The 17,858-nt window shown below is 40.6% G+C and overlaps 8 non-coding genes across 8 annotated transcripts; all 8 read left to right on the forward strand.

Annotated features, from left to right (window-relative positions):
* The first annotated feature begins 1,026 nt into the window (after positions 1–1,026).
* LOC125735178 (5S ribosomal RNA) lies at positions 1,027–1,145 on the forward strand. Its single transcript, XR_007394478.1, has one exon. It is a non-coding gene; the product is annotated as a 5S ribosomal RNA (ribosomal RNA).
* A 1,081-nt stretch (positions 1,146–2,226) lies between these two features.
* Positions 2,227–2,345, forward strand: LOC125736446 (5S ribosomal RNA). Its single transcript, XR_007395724.1, has one exon. It is a non-coding gene; the product is annotated as a 5S ribosomal RNA (ribosomal RNA).
* Positions 2,346–3,426: 1,081 nt separating this feature from the next.
* On the forward strand, positions 3,427–3,545 carry LOC125735179 (5S ribosomal RNA). The gene has a single exon (XR_007394479.1). It is a non-coding gene; the product is annotated as a 5S ribosomal RNA (ribosomal RNA).
* A 1,078-nt stretch (positions 3,546–4,623) lies between these two features.
* On the forward strand, positions 4,624–4,742 carry LOC125736618 (5S ribosomal RNA). The gene has a single exon (XR_007395893.1). It is a non-coding gene; the product is annotated as a 5S ribosomal RNA (ribosomal RNA).
* A 9,179-nt stretch (positions 4,743–13,921) lies between these two features.
* On the forward strand, positions 13,922–14,040 carry LOC125734714 (5S ribosomal RNA). The gene has a single exon (XR_007394017.1). It is a non-coding gene; the product is annotated as a 5S ribosomal RNA (ribosomal RNA).
* A 1,076-nt stretch (positions 14,041–15,116) lies between these two features.
* Positions 15,117–15,235, forward strand: LOC125728866 (5S ribosomal RNA). Its single transcript, XR_007389436.1, has one exon. It is a non-coding gene; the product is annotated as a 5S ribosomal RNA (ribosomal RNA).
* A 1,078-nt stretch (positions 15,236–16,313) lies between these two features.
* Positions 16,314–16,432, forward strand: LOC125735215 (5S ribosomal RNA). The gene has a single exon (XR_007394513.1). It is a non-coding gene; the product is annotated as a 5S ribosomal RNA (ribosomal RNA).
* A 1,086-nt stretch (positions 16,433–17,518) lies between these two features.
* LOC125733506 (5S ribosomal RNA) lies at positions 17,519–17,637 on the forward strand. Its single transcript, XR_007392850.1, has one exon. It is a non-coding gene; the product is annotated as a 5S ribosomal RNA (ribosomal RNA).
* Positions 17,638–17,858: the final 221 nt, after the last annotated feature.

Raw genomic sequence — 17,858 nt, forward strand, 5'->3', positions numbered from 1 at the left:
CACTCCCCTTCCATTTTACTATTTTATATATATATATATTTTTTTTCTCTCATTCATGAAGGCAGCTTTTAGAAACCGTTTTACTCTAAATACTTCCTGGTAATTCTAGGTGCTGTAAGCTGTTCGTGCCTTTATTCCACCAGGGCGCGATCTTCTCACAAACTTGAAGACTGTCACTCCCCATTCACATTTTACAACTTATTGTTAATGATAAAGAGACAGCTTTTTACACACAGTTTTAAACAAAGTACTGATATTATTCCTCTTCAACTGACCGCTTTGTTTTCTATGCAAAAACCACTTCGCCACAGAAGACTCGATATTATTGGCATAGCAAGTTCTGCTCTTCTCCTTTCAAAACTTGCTAAAAGCTGTATTTAAAAGAACAGGTTGGCCGGGGTAATTCACACCCTTCAATGCCAGCTTAATGTTTAGGTTAGTGGGAATCACAGAGGAATTAGGGATGGAAACTTCTTTGCTGGTGGTAGAAGCGGTCTGGTGAATTTTTAGAGAGAAGAGGCCGTCGATGTTTGAATGTAGAAAATTGTTCTGGCTGCAGCCTGCAGTATGGACTTGTTGGTGTGTGTAGCTCCCAGTGTTCTGACAGCGCGACGTTTTGGGGAAGCATGTGATTCAGCAGCTACCAGTGGGCTTCGTGCGGCGGAGATTTTGTGGCTGTTAGCGGAGTTGATAACAGAGGGTCGTTAAGAGAAGCCTGCATGCAGTAGGCAAAGGAGTAATGTTTGCCGGCGGGGGACGTGCGGCGATTAACCTGTGCGGTAGTGAAAAGGAGTTAAAAATAAGGAAGTGTGCGGATGCGGAAAGAATGGAATAATTGTGGTAGGCTGCCGGCTGAGTAGTTTGGTGAATGTTTGGTGTGGGTCCGGCGCTGCCGATTGGATGGTGGGGCTGGAGTGTGAGTCAGATAAAAAAAAAAAAAAAAAAAACAGGAGTAGGATCCACTTGGACTAACTGGCATGTATAGAGGAGTGTAATGCAAAAGGGCTGTTTTTGGTAGCATCTCTCGCTTACGGCCATACCACCCTGAACATGCCCGATCTCGTCTGATCTCGGAAGCTAAGCAGGGTAGGGTGTGGTTAGTACTTGGATGGGAGACCACCTGGGAATACCAGGTGCTGTAAGCTTTTCTCACTTTTACTTTATACAGGGGGCGCTCCACTTCACGATTAATTTAAATCTATCACTCCCCTTCCATTTTACTATTTTATATATATATATATATTTTTTTCTCTCATTCCTAAAGGCAGCTTTTAGAAACCGTTTTACTCTAAATACTTCCTGGTAATTCTAGGTGCTGTAAGCTGTTCGTGCCTTTATTCCACCAGCGCGCGATCTTCTCACAAACTTGAAGACTGTCACTCCCCATTCACGTTTTACAACTTATTGTTAATGATAAAGAGACAGCTTTTTACACACAGTTTTAAACAAAGTACTGATATTATTCCTCTTCAACTGACCGCTTTGTTTTCTATGCAAAAACCACTTCGCCACAGAAGACTCGATATTATTGGCATAGCAAGTTCTGCTCTTCTCCTTTCAAAACTTGCTAAAAGCTGTATTTAAAAGAACAGATTGGCCGGGGTAATTCACACCCTTCAATGCCAGCTTAATGTTTAGGTTAGTGGGAGTCACAGAGGAATTAGGGATGGAAACTTCTTTGCTGGTGGTAGAAGCGGTCTGGTGAATTTTTAGAGAGAAGAGGCCGTCGATGTTTGAATGTAGAAAATTGTTCTGGATGCAGCCTGCAGTATGGACCTGTTGGTGTGTGTAGCTCCCAGTGTTCTGACAGCGCGACGTTTTGGGGAAGCATGTGATTCAGCAGCAACCAGTGGGCTTCGTGCGGCGGAGATTTTGTGGCTGTTAGCGGAGTTGATAACAGAGGGTCGTTAAGAGAAGCCTGCATGCAGTAGGCAAAGGAGTAATGTTTGCCGGCGGGGGACGTGCGGCGATTAACCTGTGCGGTAGTGAAAAGGAGTTAAAAAGAAGGAAGTGTGCGGATGCGGAAAGAATGGAATAATTGTGGTAGGCTGCTGGCTGAGTAGTTTGGTGAATGTTTGGTGTGGGTCCGGCGCTGCCGATTGGATGGTGGGGCTGCAGTGTGAGTCAGATAAAAAAAAAAAAAAGAACATTAGTAGGATCCAATGGGACCAACTGGCATGTATAGAGGCGTGTAATGCAAAAGGGCTGTTTTGGGTAGCGTCTCTCGCTTATGGCGATACCACCCTGAACACGCCCGATCTCATCTGATCTTGTAAGCTAAGCAGGGTAGGGTCTGGTTAGTACTTGGATGGGAGACCTCCTGGGAATACCAGGTGCTGTAAGCTTTTCTCACTTTTACTTTATACAGGGGGCGCTCCACTTCACGATTAATTTAAATCTATCACTCCCCTTCCATTTTACTATTTTATATATATATATATATATTTTTCTCTCATTCATAAAGGTAGCTTTTACACACCGTTTTACTCTAAATACTTCCTGGTAATTCAAGGTGCTCTAAGTTGTTCGTGCCTTTATTCCACCAGGGCGCGAACTTCTCACAAACTTGAAGACTGTCACTCCCCATTCACGTTTTACAACTTATTGTTAATGATAAAGAGACAGCTTTTTACACACAGTTGTAAACAAAGTACTGATATTATTCCTCTTCAACTGACCGCTTTGTTTTCTATGCAAAAACCACTTCGCCACAGAAGACTCGATATTATTGGCATAGCAAGTTCTGCTCTTCTTCTTTCAAAACTTGCTAAAAGCTGTATTTAAAAGAACAGATTGGCCGGGGTAATTCACACCCTTCAATGCCAGCTTAATGTTTAGGTTAGTGGGAATCACAGAGGAATTAGGGATGGAAACTTCTTTGCTGGTGGTAGAAGCGGTCTGGTGAATTTTTAGAGAGAAGAGGCCGTCGATGTTTGAATGTAGAAAATTGTTCTGGCTGCAGCCTGCAGTATGGACTTGTTGGTGCGTGTAGCTCCCAGTGTTCTGACAGCGCGACGTTTTGGGGAAGCATGTGATTCAGCAGCTACCAGTGGGCTTCGTGCGGCGGAGATTTTGTGGCTGTTAGTGGAGTTGATAACAGAAGGTCATTAAGAGAAGCCTGCATGCGGTAGGCAAAGGAGTAATGTTTGCCGGCGGGGGACGTGCGGCGATTAACCTGTGCGGTAGTGAAAAGGAGTTAAAGAGAAGGAAGTGTGCGGATGCGGAAAGAATGGAATAATTGTGGTAGGCTGCCGGTTGAGTAGTTTGGTGAATGTTTGGTGTGGGTCCGGCGTTGCCGATTGGATGGTGGGGCTGCAGTGTGAGTCAGATAAAAAAAAAAAAAAAAACAGGAGTAGGATCCACTTGGACTAACTGGCATGTATAGAGGAGTGTAATGCAAAAGGGCTGTTTTTGGTAGCATCTCTCGCTTACGGCCATACCACCCTGAACATGCCCGATCTCGTCTGATCTCGGAAGCTAAGCAGGGTAGGGTGTGGTTAGTACTTGGATGGGAGACCACCTGGGAATACCAGGTGCTGTAAGCTTTTCTCACTTTTACTTTATACAGGGGGCGCTCCACTTCACGATTAATTTAAATCTATCACTCCCCTTCCATTTTACTATTTTATATATATATATATATTTTTCTCTCATTCATAAAGGCAGCTTTTACACACCGTTTTACTCTAAATACTTCCTGGTAATTCTAGGTGCTGTAAGCTGTTCGTGCCTTTATTCCACCAGGGCGCGATCTTCTCACAAACTTGAAGACTGTCACTCCCCATTCACGTTTTACAACTTATTGTTAATGATAAAGAGACAGCTTTTTACACACAGTTTTAAACAAAGTACTGATATTATTCCTCTTCAACTCACCGCTTTGTTTTCTATGCAAAAACCGCTTCGCCACAGAAGACTCGATATTATTGGCATAGCAAGTTCTGCTCTTCTCCTTTCAAAACTTGCTAAAAGCTGTATTTAAAAGAACAGATTGGCCGGGGTAATTCACACCCTTCAATGCCAGCTTAATGTTTAGGTTAGTGGGAGTCACAGAGGAATTAGGGATGGAAACTTCTTTGCTGGTGGTAGAAGCGGTCTGGTGAATTTTTAGAGAGAAGAGGCCGTCGATGTTTGAATGTAGAAAATTGTTCTGGCTGCAGCCTGCAGTATGGACTTGTTGGTGTGTGTAGCTCCCAGTGTTCTGACAGCGCGACGTTTTGGGGAAGCATGTGATTCAGCAGCTACCAGTGGGCTTCGTGCGGCGGAGATTTTGTGGCTGTTAGCGGAGTTGATAACAGAGGGTCGTTAAGAGAAGCCTGCATGCAGTAGGCAAAGAAGTAATGTTTGCCGGCGGGGGACGTGCGGCGATTAACCTGTGCGGTAGTGAAAAGGAGTTAAAAAGAAGGAAGTGTGCGGATGCGGAAAGAATGGAATAATTGTGGTAGGCTGCTGGCTGAGTAGTTTGGTGAATGTTTGGTGTGGGTCCGGCGCTGCCGATTGGATGGTGGGGCTGCAGTGTGAGTCAGATAAAAAAAAAAAAAGAACATTAGTAGGATCCAATGGGACCAACTGGCATGTATAGAGGCGTGTAATGCAAAAGGGCTGTTTTTGGTAGCATCTCTCGCTTATGGCGATACCACCCTGAACACGCCCGATCTCATCTGATCTCGTAAGCTAAGCAGGATAGGGTCTGGTTAGTACTTGGATGGGAGACCTCCTGGGAATACCAGGTGCTGTAAGCTTTTCTCACTTTTACTTTATACAGGGGGCGCTCCACTTCACGATTAATTTAAATCTATCACTCCCCTTCCATTTTACTATTTTATATATATATATATATATTTTTCTCTCATTCATAAAGGTAGCTTTTACACACCGTTTTACTCTAAATACTTCCTGGTAATTCAAGGTGCTCTAAGCTGTTCGTGCCTTTATTCCACCAGGGCGCGATCTTCTCACAAACTTGAAGACTGTCACTCCCCATTCACGTTTTACAACTTATTGTTAATGATAAAGAGACAGCTTTTTACACACAGTTTTAAACAAAGTACTGATATTATTCCTCTTCAACTGACCGCTTTGTTTTCTATGCAAAAACCACTTCGCCACAGAAGACTCGATATTATTGGCATAGCAAGTTCTGCTCTTCTCCTTTCAAAACTTGCTAAAAGCTGTATTTAAAAGAACAGATTGGCCGGGGTAATTCACACCCTTCAATGCCAGCTTAATGTTTAGGTTAGTGGGAGTCACAGAGGAATTAGGGATGGAAACTTCTTTGCTGGTGGTAGAAGCGGTCTGGTGAATTTTTAGAGAGAAGAGGCCGTCGATGTTTGAATGTAGAAAATTGTTCTGGCTGCAGCCTGCAGTATGGACTTGTTGGTGTGTGTAGCTCCCAGTGTTCTGACAGCGCGACGTTTTGGGGAAGCATGTGACTCAGCAGCTTCCAGTGGGCTTCGTGCGGCGGAGATTTTGTGGCTGTTAGCGGAGTTGATAACAGAGGGTCGTTAAGAGAAGCCTGCATGCAGTAGGCAAAGGAGTAATGTTTGCCGGCGGGGGACGTGCGGCGATTAACCTGTGCGGTAGTGAAAAGGAGTTAAAAAGAAGGAAGTGTGCGGATGCGGAAAGAATGGAATAATTGTGGTATGCTGCTGGCTGAGTAGTTTGGTGAATGTTTGGTGTGTTTGATAGTTAATGAAACATAGTTCAAATTCAACAGTGTCAGCAGTCATCCACTATGCAGGGAGACTACAGATTCACTATAACGACCCCATTTATCTGCTAGAATTATTTAAAAATTGTTTTTGACAGAATAAAGCCTTAGTTATTTTAATAAATATGTTTTTTCAGTAAATGTATATTCATGCTCATGTGCACAAACACACACACACACACGCAGACCGGTGGTGAGGGGCTTTAGAGTTTAACTTTAGGTCTGTGAAAGTATAGGACCGCGATGTGTATACAGACCCCAAAACATACTAACTTAGTCGTTCATGAGTCTTATTGTGAAAAACCACACAAAATAGACTTGTAAATTTTAAAGAAAACAACATTAACAGCTTTTGTTAATGTTTAAATGTATAAAAACTTTAGATGTGTTTGTTAAACAGTCAAACAAAAATGTGTTATTTTAAAGTAGTATAAAATATAACCTTAATTTTGGACGCAAGATGAACAACCTACACACACAGACACACACACACACACACACACACACACACACACACACACACAGCAAAACCCCAAGCATGCGCACAACCAAAGGTTGGGAAGTGTGCTTTCCTTATCTCACAAGTCATGGAAGGGTGGGAGGGGGGCCATATAAGTTGGGGGTAGGAACTGTGGAATCAGGCAAGGGTGTAAGAATTTAGGATATAGTCTTGTTATTTTAAAGAAGGTGTACATGATTATTTAATTACATTTAATAGCAACCAGTAAGCTACATTTACACATTAAATGCAAATACACATTAAATGCAAATACACATTAAAACTTTAAAGAATGGTAATATAACTTGACCATAGTTTTTAGTTACACAAATATTTTAAAAGGTAACGTGAAAGTTTTTCAAAGTAAGATGTACGAATGTTTTAAAAGGTAACGTGAAAGTTTTTCAAAGTAAGATGTACAAATGTTTTAAAACGTAACATGAAAGTTTTTCAAAGTAAGATGTACGAATGTTTTAAAATTTGACATGAAAGTTTTTCAAAGTAAGATGTACAAGTATTTTAAAATGTAACATGAACGTTTTTCAGATAAACAGATGTTTTAAAATGTAACATGAAAGTTTTTCAAAGTAAGATGTACAAATGTTTTAAAACGTAACATAAAAGTTTTTCAAAGTAAGATGTACAAATGTTTTAAAATTTGACATGAAAGTTTTTCAAAGTAAGATGTACAAATGTTTTAAGACGTAACATGAACGTTTTTCAGATAAACAGATGTTTTAAAATGTAACATGAAAGTTTTTCAAAGTAAGATGAACAAATGTTTTAAAATGTGACATGAAAGTTTTTCAAAGTAAGATGTACACCTTCTTTAAAATAACAAGACTATATCCTAAATTCTTACACCCTTGCCTGATTTCACAGTTCCTACCCCTCACTTATATGGCCCCCCTCCCACCCTTCCATGACTTGTGAGATAAGGAAAGCACACTTCCCAACCTTTGGTTGTGCGCATGCTTGGGGTTTTGCTGTGTGTGTGTGTGTGTGTGTGTGTGTGTGTGCGTGTGTGTGTAGGTTGTTCATCTTGCGTCCAAAATTAAGGTTATATTTTATACTACTTTAAAATAACACATTTTTGTTTGACTGTTTAACAAACACATCTAAAGTTTTTATACATTTAAACATTAACAAAAGCTGTTAATGTGTTTTCTTTAAAATTTACAAGTCTATTTTGTGTGGTTTTTCACAATAAGACTCATGAACGACTAAGTTAGTATGTTTTGGGGTCTGTATACACATCGCGGTCCTATACTTTCACAGACCTAAAGTTAAACTCTAAAGCCCCTGACCACCGGTCTGCGTGTGTGTGTGTGTGTGTGTGTGTGTGTGTGTGTGTGTGTGTGTGTGTGTGTGTGTGTGTGTGTGTGTGTGTGTGTGTGTGTGTGTGTGTGTGTGTGTGTGTGTGTGTGTGTGGCACATGCATTCGTTTGTCCGTCCGTCTGTCTGTGGTCAGTGTTAGTTGTGAACTGTGTGCTTGGTTTTTTAGTCCTGCTCTCTGTTTAGCCTAGTTCCTTAGTTGTGTTACTTAATGATTTCTTTAGTTCAATCTTATTTCTCCCAGCTAGTTTCGGACCCCTCACGGCCTTTTTGTTTAGTATTTTACCCCAGGGTGCTCTGTTTTTCTTTAATAAACCCCATTTTCGTCTTGGAGCTGCTAGTGGATCATCACCTTTTCCTGTCTGTGCCATAAAAGATTAGCATTTTCAGAAAGTATAGGCAGTGCTGTGCTTTGCCTACTACCACTTAGACGTTTTTTGTTGCAAGCACAGGTCACAGACCTGTCTTCAAATTTTATATTGCAAGTTTAGTGACAAACACCGAAAATAATTGCCAGGTCACAAGCACAGACCCCCTCTAGCCTTTAAGACAAGGGGGCAAATAAATAATCCAAGTGTGCAGAAAATCAATAAAATGAAAATTAGACACAAACTAATTCAACTCAAGAAAGAAAATATTATTAAGCTAAGAGAAGTAGAGTTTTTAAGTTTACCATTCATGTAGTACTGGAGACTCACTCAGACCATAGAATCATACAGAATAGCATTAAAGACACAATTTAGTAATTTAAGCATCCAAAATGAGTAAAAGAGGGGCAGGGCGACTGCTCATTTGTACTACTCCCTGTATACTTTCTCATAATGCTACACCATGGGGTTCCTACAACAGGCCTTGAAGAAACCTCTGTCCGGGACAGGTTACTTGTCATACAGGTGGACCACAGTCATCATCAATGATGAGATAAATACCTATTTCATTAAATGATTTAAAAAATAATACTTGAATATTCTAATGTAATTCAACATGTACCGGCAAGAAACCTTCATCATACAACACAATGTTTTAAGCAGCAGACATGCTTTAATCACAGGACTTGTTCACCATGTCACATTAGGCAAACAGTCTTGTCCTGACAAACTGCAACTACTGTACAAGAGACGTATCCAAGGAACGGTCATATATAACATGCCTTCAGAAATTCATGACACACTGTCTGATATTGCAATACAGTTCATAAAAATGCCCGGGGCGAACCTAAAACAAAAGGAAGATGACACTTCACGATTCTAATACATATATCACTTAATTTCAGAGTACCGCAATTCACTTAACTTCTACTACAAGAATCCCACACCGTCATGCCAGTTAAAATCAGGCTCAGACGACGCTTCTAGCTGCAGAAGAAAAATACATTTGTGACCAACTTAAATTCGGCCTCAATGTCTGCCTCTTAAAACGCGACGCTTCATTCCCAATATATTTGTCTAAATACAAATAGATTTCATAATGCGGTCGATTTGCTGAGCAATACATGATCTGTCTATACATATCCAGGCGACGGCTTTTTGTTCCGCTGATACAATCATGTTACCTTGTTAGCTTTGACATGAGGTGACATTACAGTGACATTGTTTTAAAATACTCTACAGTAAAATAGAACAAGTGTAAGGTGATTAGAGGCTACTTGAATAAAATTAAAGAATGTCGACAAAACAGAATGAGCCTTTAAATGTTTTACGTTAAAGAAAAGCGTCTATGTTTGTATGTTAAACACCTGTTGGCATAAGCGCATGCAGTTTACGACCGTATGCTTCTCCATCACCTATCAAACACTAGGCCGACGGTGCTTAGACAACCACACATAACATGCAAACCAGAAAAATATGCACATGCTTCTTGTGGATTTCAATAGTTTTGTACGTTTATTTTTTATTTATTTAAATGTCGATTAGGTTTTCTTCTAAACCGTGTATTTACTGAATGAAAAATACAGCAAGCTTTAAGACCAGCTAAAGATGTTATTGCTAGCCAGCTCCCTCCTGGCGTTGACAGCAGCATTAAGAGCAAATGTACACGAACCTGGCTAAAGTGTCTCGGGGATAGTTAGATAGTAAAAACGTCAGAGCCCCCGATAGGTGGTAAAGTAAGAAAATGAAACTTCGCTCACTTTTCGCTCAGAAATCTCACTGCAAAGTGGATGATGACTGGTTCTGTTGAATTAGGACTAAGTTTCATTAAGTGTGACAGATGGTGCAGCTCAGTTACCGGTGTTAACATGGCATCCTCAGTAAGCATCTCAAATCAGGCACCCGGATGCTATAAGCATAGGCCTTGGGGGTCACCTTGTAGGGAAGTCAACATTTACTGAAAAGCCATCTTTATTAAAAAATAACTAAGCCTTTATTCTTTAAAGTCTTTAACGTGTTTTATTGCGACTGCTAAATGTAGTTTACTAGCTCCTACTGTTATAAATTAAATGCTATTAATCAGCTGCACTCGTAGTTACAGCTTTCTCTGGACCTGACCCTACACTGGGTACATGCATGGGGAGCATTGCTGACATAAGGATCTAATGCCTAGGTGTCGAGTCTCACGGTTAAAACTCCCAGTCCCCGTGTGGCTCAGGGTTCATCAGCTGTTAAAGATTGGTAGATTCCATGAGAGGTACCCCTTTAAATACGGTTTATTCCCACCACCCCACAAAATTAGTACATTTTAAAAACACAACCGTGCTACATACATATAACAAAACATATGCACAACTTTTATTTTGAATAATAAAACACCCGGTCATGGTACATTTTAAAAACTCATTTGATAAATGTACACAAGCTTGAAAAATAAAACACACGTATACATGATACATTTTAAAACACTTGTGCAACTTTGAAAATAAAAAAACTTCATATTACATTAACAAAATCTCCTTTGATAAAATCCCTACAAACTTTTTACAACTTTGCTTTTGTAAAATAAAAGCCATGTTCATATTAGATTTCAAAACTAATTCACAAAATGAATGCATAAAACTTTGTACATTTTAAAAATACGTTTGGGCTGCAAACATATAACAAAATGTTTTTGTAAAACACCCAAACATCTTACATCTTAAAACATCTGTACATCTTACTTTGAAAAACTTTTATGTTACGTCTTAAAACAGTTGTACATCTTACTTTGAAAAACTTTAATGTTACATTTTAAAACATTTGTACATCTTACTTTGAAAAACTTTCATGTTACATTTTAAAATACTTGTACATCTTACTTTGAAAAACTTTCATGTCACATTTTAAAACATTTGTACATCTTACTTTGAAAAACGTTCATGTTACGTCTTAAAATATTTGTGTAACTAAAAACTATGGTCAAGTTATATTACCATTCTTTAAAGTTTTAAAGTGTATTTGCATTTAATGTGTAAATGCAGCTTACTGGTTGCTATTAAATGTAATTAAATAATCATGTACACCTTCTTTAAAATAACAAGACTATATCCTAAATTCTTACACCCTTGCCTGATTCCACAGTTCCTACCCCTCACTTATATGGCCCCCCTCCCACCCTTCCATGACTTGTGAGATAAGGAAAGCACACTTCCCAACCTTTGGTTGTGCGCTTGTGCGCATGCTTGGGGTTTTGCTGTGTGTGTGTGTGTGTGTGTGTCTGTGTGTGTGTCTGTCTGTCTGTGTTTGTGTCTGTGTAGGTTGTTCATCTTGCGTCCAAAGTTAAGGTTATATTTTATACTACTTTAAAATAACACATTTTTGTTTGACTGTTTAACAAACACATCTAAAGTTTTTATACATTTAAACATTAACAAAAGCTGTTAATGTTGTTTTCTTTAAAATTTACAAGTCTATTTTGTGTGGTTTTTCACAATAAGACTCATGAACGACTAAGTTAGTATGTTTTGGGGTCTGTAAACACATGGCGGTCCTATACTTTCACAGACCTAAAGTTAAACTCTATAGCCCCTGACCACCGGTGTGTGTGTGTGTGTGTGTGTGTTTGTGCACATGAGCATGAATATACATTTACTGAAAAAACATATTTATTAAAATAACTAAGGCTTTATTCTGTCAAAAACAATTTTTAAATAATTCTAGCAGATAAATGGGGTCGTTATAGTGAATCTGTAGTCTCCCTGCATAGTGGATGACTGCTGACACTGTTGAATTTGAACTATGTTTCATTAACTATCAAACAGTCTGCAGCTCCGTTACCGTTGTCAACTTAGCATTGTACTCCAGCAAGCATCTCAGATCAAGCTTGTAGATTATATAAGCTGGGGCCGTGGGCACCTTGTAGGATGTCTTTATTAAAATAACTAAGACCTTATTCTTTAAAGTTTTTAATGTGTATTTGCAGCATGGTGCTAAATGCAGCTTACTGGTTGCTATTAAATGTAATTAAATAATCATGTACACCTTCTTTAAATATAATTAAATAATCATGTACACCTTCTTTAAAATAACAAGACTACATCCTAAATTCTTACACCCCTGCCTGATTCCACAGTTCCTACCCCACACTTATGTGGCCCCCCTCCCACCCTTCCATGACTTGTGAGATAAGAAAATCAGACTTCTGCCTGCCTGGTCGGTCATTTCTAGCTGCTATTTAGGTTCTTCCTCAAATCCTGTTGCCTAAATGACTTATATTCCACTCATATTAATTTAAATCAAAACAATCCTTATACATTTTAATAAAAAACGTGAACTATATATGTTTGGTGTTTTTTTGATTGAGCAAACTCTTTTGTGTTTTTGTGTGCGTGTCCGATACAACTGTAGTTTGTATCAACTTTTTTTTTAGTTTGACCTCCGGGGTGTGTGTTTGTCCGCATGCGCGTGAATAAACATTTACTGAAAAACGTATTTATTAAAATAACTAAGACTTTATTCTGTCAAAGTTTTAAAAAATGTGTTTTGATGCATGTCACTAAATGCTGCTTAATAGTACCTAACCGGGGCTGCTCCCCCAGAGACAGTTGCTAGTCCATTTATTCTTTTAAAGACTACTGATTCCAATTTGGTGCCATATGCTTTTATCTTGTAGGCCGTAGGATAGCTCCATTTCTACCAGCTATAGGCCATGGTACGTCTGGGCTATTATGCTTAAATTCTTTATTAATTAGCGTTGGCTATGTGCTTTATAACACTGCTGATTCAGGTCTCTTGTAGATTTTCTCTTGACTGGTCAGCGCAGTCTCTCTCTTGTACATAGAAAAAACAGAGAATACCTATTATTAGAATGTTATTTTTAATTTAATTTAATTTAATTTAATTTAATTTAATTAATTAGCATTTTTATCACGCGAATAAAAGAAATAATATACTCACCGGGTAAGGCCTGGATGAACCTCTTTGGCTGGCAGGAAGGGTAAGACCTCGAAGATACTTGTGCCTCTGCCCTAGGAGGAATAGGCCCCCCCGCTCGCCGCAATATCAACCAGGTGCAGTCATATCGTTTCTCTGTTAACCCATATCTGTACTGTCATGTATGAAAACAGGATTTACTGGGAGACAAGGTGTCCAACTTGATGTATGGCCCAAGTCGTTAGAGACGGCCTTCAAAAGTGTGGCCCCATACGCTGATGTAATACAAACGCCTGCGTGAGGAAGAAACACACATACATTGTCAAAACTAGCGCCAAGCGTTTTTATTGGACGACAGACCCTCCACCTCCTCCTCCTCTCATTCTTTGCTCCAACTTTATAATTTTCTCCCAGAGTCTCAGTCTCTCAGAGTTTCTCTCAGACTCGCGCAGCGGGAGGGCTCTCAGCTCTCCGGCATCGCTCTCTCCGAGGATTATCCGAGCCCGCGGGGACCTTAGCGCAGTACCGCACCAGACACAGGGTTCTAAGGCCTTTGCTGATTCTCCAAAGCCCGGGACCTTACCGCGGTACCGTAACACCAGACACGCCGTACGCTCACGCTCCATCAGGTAACCCACCCCCGCTCGGCCCCGGCTGTGCCCGACAAAATAATAACTTATTAAAATAACACACACACACACTCATAAGCACTCTCCTCAATATAGCACTCTCCTCAATATAATTTAAAAATAAAATAATTAAATAAATCATTTAAAATAATTTATAATAATAATAAATAATAATTTAATTTAAAATAATAATTTAAAATAAATAATAAATCATTTAGTAAATAAATAATTTAATAAATAAATAATGAAATAAATAATAAATAAATAATAAATACAACTCCCGTGACGTCACATCGTACCACCACAACCAAGCCCCGCCTACACAAGCCCCGCCCACAAGTGACCTTTTGACCTGACCTGTCAATTTGATGGAAGCGGTATTCCATCTCTCTCTAGGATCCAATGAGACCAACTGGCATGTATAGAGGCGTGTAATGCAAAAGGGCTGTTTTTGGTAGCATCTCTCGCTTACGGCCATACCACCCTGAACACGCCCGATCTCGTCTGATCTCGGAAGCTAAGCAGGGTAGGGTGTGGTTAGTACTTGGATGGGAGACCACCTGGGAATACCGGGTGCTGTAAGCTTTTCTCACTTTTACTTTATACAGGGGGCGCTCGACTTCACGATTAATTTAAATCTATCACTCCCCTTCCATTTTACTATTTTATATATATATATTTTTTTTCTCTCATTCATAAAGGCAGCTTTTACACACCGTTTTACTCTAAATACTTCCTGGTAATTCTAGGTGCTGTAAGCTGTTCGTGCCTTTATTCCACCAGGGCGCGATCTTCTCACAAACTTGAAGACTGTCACTCCCCATTCACGTTTTACAACTTATTGTTAATGATAAAGAGACAGCTTTTTACACACAGTTTTAAACAAAGTACTGATATTATTCCTCTTCAACTGACCGCTTTGTTTTCTATGCAAAAACCACTTCGCCACAGAAGACTCGATATTATTGGCATAGCAAGTTCTGCTCTTCTCCTTTCAAAACATGCTAAAAGCTGTATTTAAAAGAACAGATTGGCCGGGGTAATTCACACCCTTCAATGCCAGCTTAATGTTTAGGTTAGTGGGAGTCACAGAGGAATTAGGGATGGAAACTTCTTTGCTGGTGGTAGAAGCGGTCTGGTGAATTTTTAGAGAGAAGAGGCCGTCGATGTTTGAATGTAGAAAATTGTTCTGGCTGCAGCCTGCAGTATGGACTTGTTGGTGTGTGTAGCTCCCAGTGTTCTGACAGCGCGACGTTTTGGGGAAGCATGTGATTCAGCAGCTACCAGTGGGCTTCGTGCGGCAGAGATTTTGTGGCTGTTAGCGGAGTTGATAACAGAGGGTCGTTAAGAGAAGCCTGCATGCAGTAGGCAAAGGAGTAATGTTTGCCGGCGGGGGACGTGCGGCGATTAACCTGTGCGGTAGTGAAAAGGAGTTAAAAGGAAGGAATTGTGCGGATGCGGAAAGAATGGAATAATTGTGGTAGGCTGCCGGCTGAGTAGTTTGGTGAATGTTTGGTGTGGGTCCGGCGCTGCCGATTGGATGGTGGGGCTGCAGTGTGAGTCAGATAAAAAAAAAAAAAAAAATTAGTAGGATCCAATGGGACCAACTGGCATGTATAGAGGCGTGTAATGCAAAAGGGCTGTTTTTGGTAGCATCTCTCGCTTACGGCCATACCAACCTGAACACGCCCGATCTTGTCTGATCTCGAAAGCCAAGCAGGGTAGGGTCTGGTTAGTACTTGGATGGGAGACCTCCTGGGAATACCAGGTGCTGTAAGCTTTTCTCACTTTTACTTTATACAGGGGGCGCTCCACTTCACGATTAATTTAAATCTATCACTCCCCTTCCATTTTACTATTTAATATATATATATATATATTTCTCTCATTCATAAAGGCAGCTTTTACACACCGTTTTACTCTAAATACTCCCTGGTAATTCTAGGTGCTGTAAGCTGTTCGTGCCTTTATTCCACCAGGGCGCGATCTTCTCACAAACTTGAAAACTGTCACTCCCCATTCACGTTTTACAACTTATTGTTAATGATAAAGAGACAGCTTTTTGCACACAGTTTTAAACAAAGTACTGATATTATTCCTCTTCAACTGACCGCTTTGTTTTCTATGCAAACACCACTTCGCCACAGAAGACTCGATATTATTGGCATAGCAAGTTCTGCTCTTCTCCTTTCAAAACTTGCTAAAAGCTGTATTTAAAAGAACAGATTGGCCGGGGTAATTCACACCCTTCAATGCCAGCTTAATGTTTAGGTTAGTGGGAATCACAGAGGAATTAGGGATGGAAACTTCTTTGCTGGTGGTAGAAGCGGTCTGGTGAATTTTTAGAGAGAAGAGGCCGTCGATGTTTGAATGTAAAAAATTGTTCTGGCTGCAGCCTGCAGTATGGACTTGTTGGTGTGTGTAGCTCCCAGTGTTCTGACAGCGCGACGTTTTGGGGAAGCATGTGATTCAGCAGCTACCAGTGGCCTTCGTGCGGCGGAGATTTTGTGGCTGTTAGCGGAGTTGATAACAGAGGGTCGTTAAGAGAAGCCTGCATGCAGTAGGTAAAGGAGTAATGTTTGCCGGCGGGGGACGTGCGGCGATTAACCTGTGCGGTAGTGAAAAGGAGTTAAAAAGAAGGAAGTGTGCGGATGCGGAAAGAATGGAATAATTGTGGTAGGCTGCTGGCTGAGTAGTTTGGTGAATGTTTGGTGTGGGTCCGGCGTTGCCGATTGGATGGTGGGGCTGCAGTGTGAGTCAGATAAAAAAAAAAAAAAAACATTAGTAGGATACAATGGGACCAACTGGCATGTATAGAGGCGTGTAATGCAAAAGGGCTGTTTTTGGTAGCGTCTCTCGCTTATGGCCGTACCACCCTGAACACGCCCGATCTCGTCTGATCTTGGAAGCTAAGCAGGGTAGGGTCTGGTTAGTACTTGGATGGGTGACCGCCTGGGAATACCAGGTGCTGTAAGCTTTTCTCACTTTTACTTTATACAGGGGGCGCTCCACTTCACGTTTAATTTAAATCTATCACTCCCCTTCCATTTTACTATTTAATATATATATATATATATATATATTTTTCTCTCATTCATAAAGGCAGCTTTTACACACCGTTTTACTCTAAATACTTCCTGGTAATTCTAGGTGCTGTAAGCTGTTCGTGCCTTTATTCCACCAGGGCGCGATCTTCTCACAAACTTGAAGACTGTCACTCCCCATTCACGTTTTACAACTTATTGTTAATGATAAAGAGACAGCTTTTTACACACAGTTTTAAACAAAGTACTGATATTATTCCTCTTCAACTGACCGCTTTGTTTTCTATGCAAAAACCACTTCGCCACAGAAGACTCGATATTATTGGCATAGCAAGTTCTGCTCTTCTCCTTTCAAAACTTGCTAAAAGCTGTATTTAAAAGAACAGATTGGCCGGGGTAATTCACACCCTTCAATGCCAGCTTAATGTTTAGGTTAGTGGGAATCACAGAGGAATTAGGGATGGAAACTTCTTTGCTGGTGGTAGAAGCGGTCTGGTGAATTTTTAGAGAGAAGAGGCCGTCGATGTTTGAATGTAAAAAATTGTTCTGGCTGCAGCCTGCAGTATGGACTTGTTGGTGTGTGTAGCTCCCAGTGTTCTGACAGCGCGACGTTTTGGGGAAGCATGTGATTCAGCAGCTACCAGTGGCCTTCGTGCGGCGGAGATTTTGTGGCTGTTAGCGGAGTTGATAACAGAGGGTCGTTAAGAGAAGCCTGCATGCAGTAGGTAAAGGAGTAATGTTTGTCGGCGGGGGACGTGCGGCGATTAACCTGTGCGGTAGTGAAAAGGAGTTAAAAAGAAGGAAGTGTGCGGATGCGGAAAGAATGGAATAATTGTGGTAGGCTGCCGGCTGAGTAGTTTGGTGAATGTTTGGTGTGGGTCCGGCGTTGCCGATTGGATGGTGGGGCTGCAGTGTGAGTCAGATAAAAAAAAAAAAAAAACATTAGTAGGATCCAATGGGACCAACTGGCATGTATAGAGGCGTATAATGCAAAAGGGCTGTTTTTGGTAGCATCTCTCGCATACGGCCATACCACCCTGAACACGCCCGATCTCGTCTGATCTCGGAAGCTAAGCAGGGTAGGGTCTGGTTAGTACTTGGATGGGGGACCTCCTGGGAATACCAGGTGCTGTAAGCTTTTCTCACTTTTACTTTATACAGGGGACACTCCACTTCACGATTAATTTAAATCTATCACTCCCCTTCCATTTTACTATTTTATATATATATTTTTTCTCTCATTCATAAAGGCAGCTTTTACACACCGTTTTACTCTAAATACTGCCTGGTAATTATAGCTGCTGTAAGCTGTTCGTGCCTTTATTCCACCAGGGCGCGATCTTCTCACAAACTTGAAGA

This window comes from Brienomyrus brachyistius, chromosome 2, assembly GCF_023856365.1.
Source record: "Brienomyrus brachyistius isolate T26 chromosome 2, BBRACH_0.4, whole genome shotgun sequence".
Classification (NCBI taxonomy): domain Eukaryota; kingdom Metazoa; phylum Chordata; class Actinopteri; order Osteoglossiformes; family Mormyridae; genus Brienomyrus; species Brienomyrus brachyistius.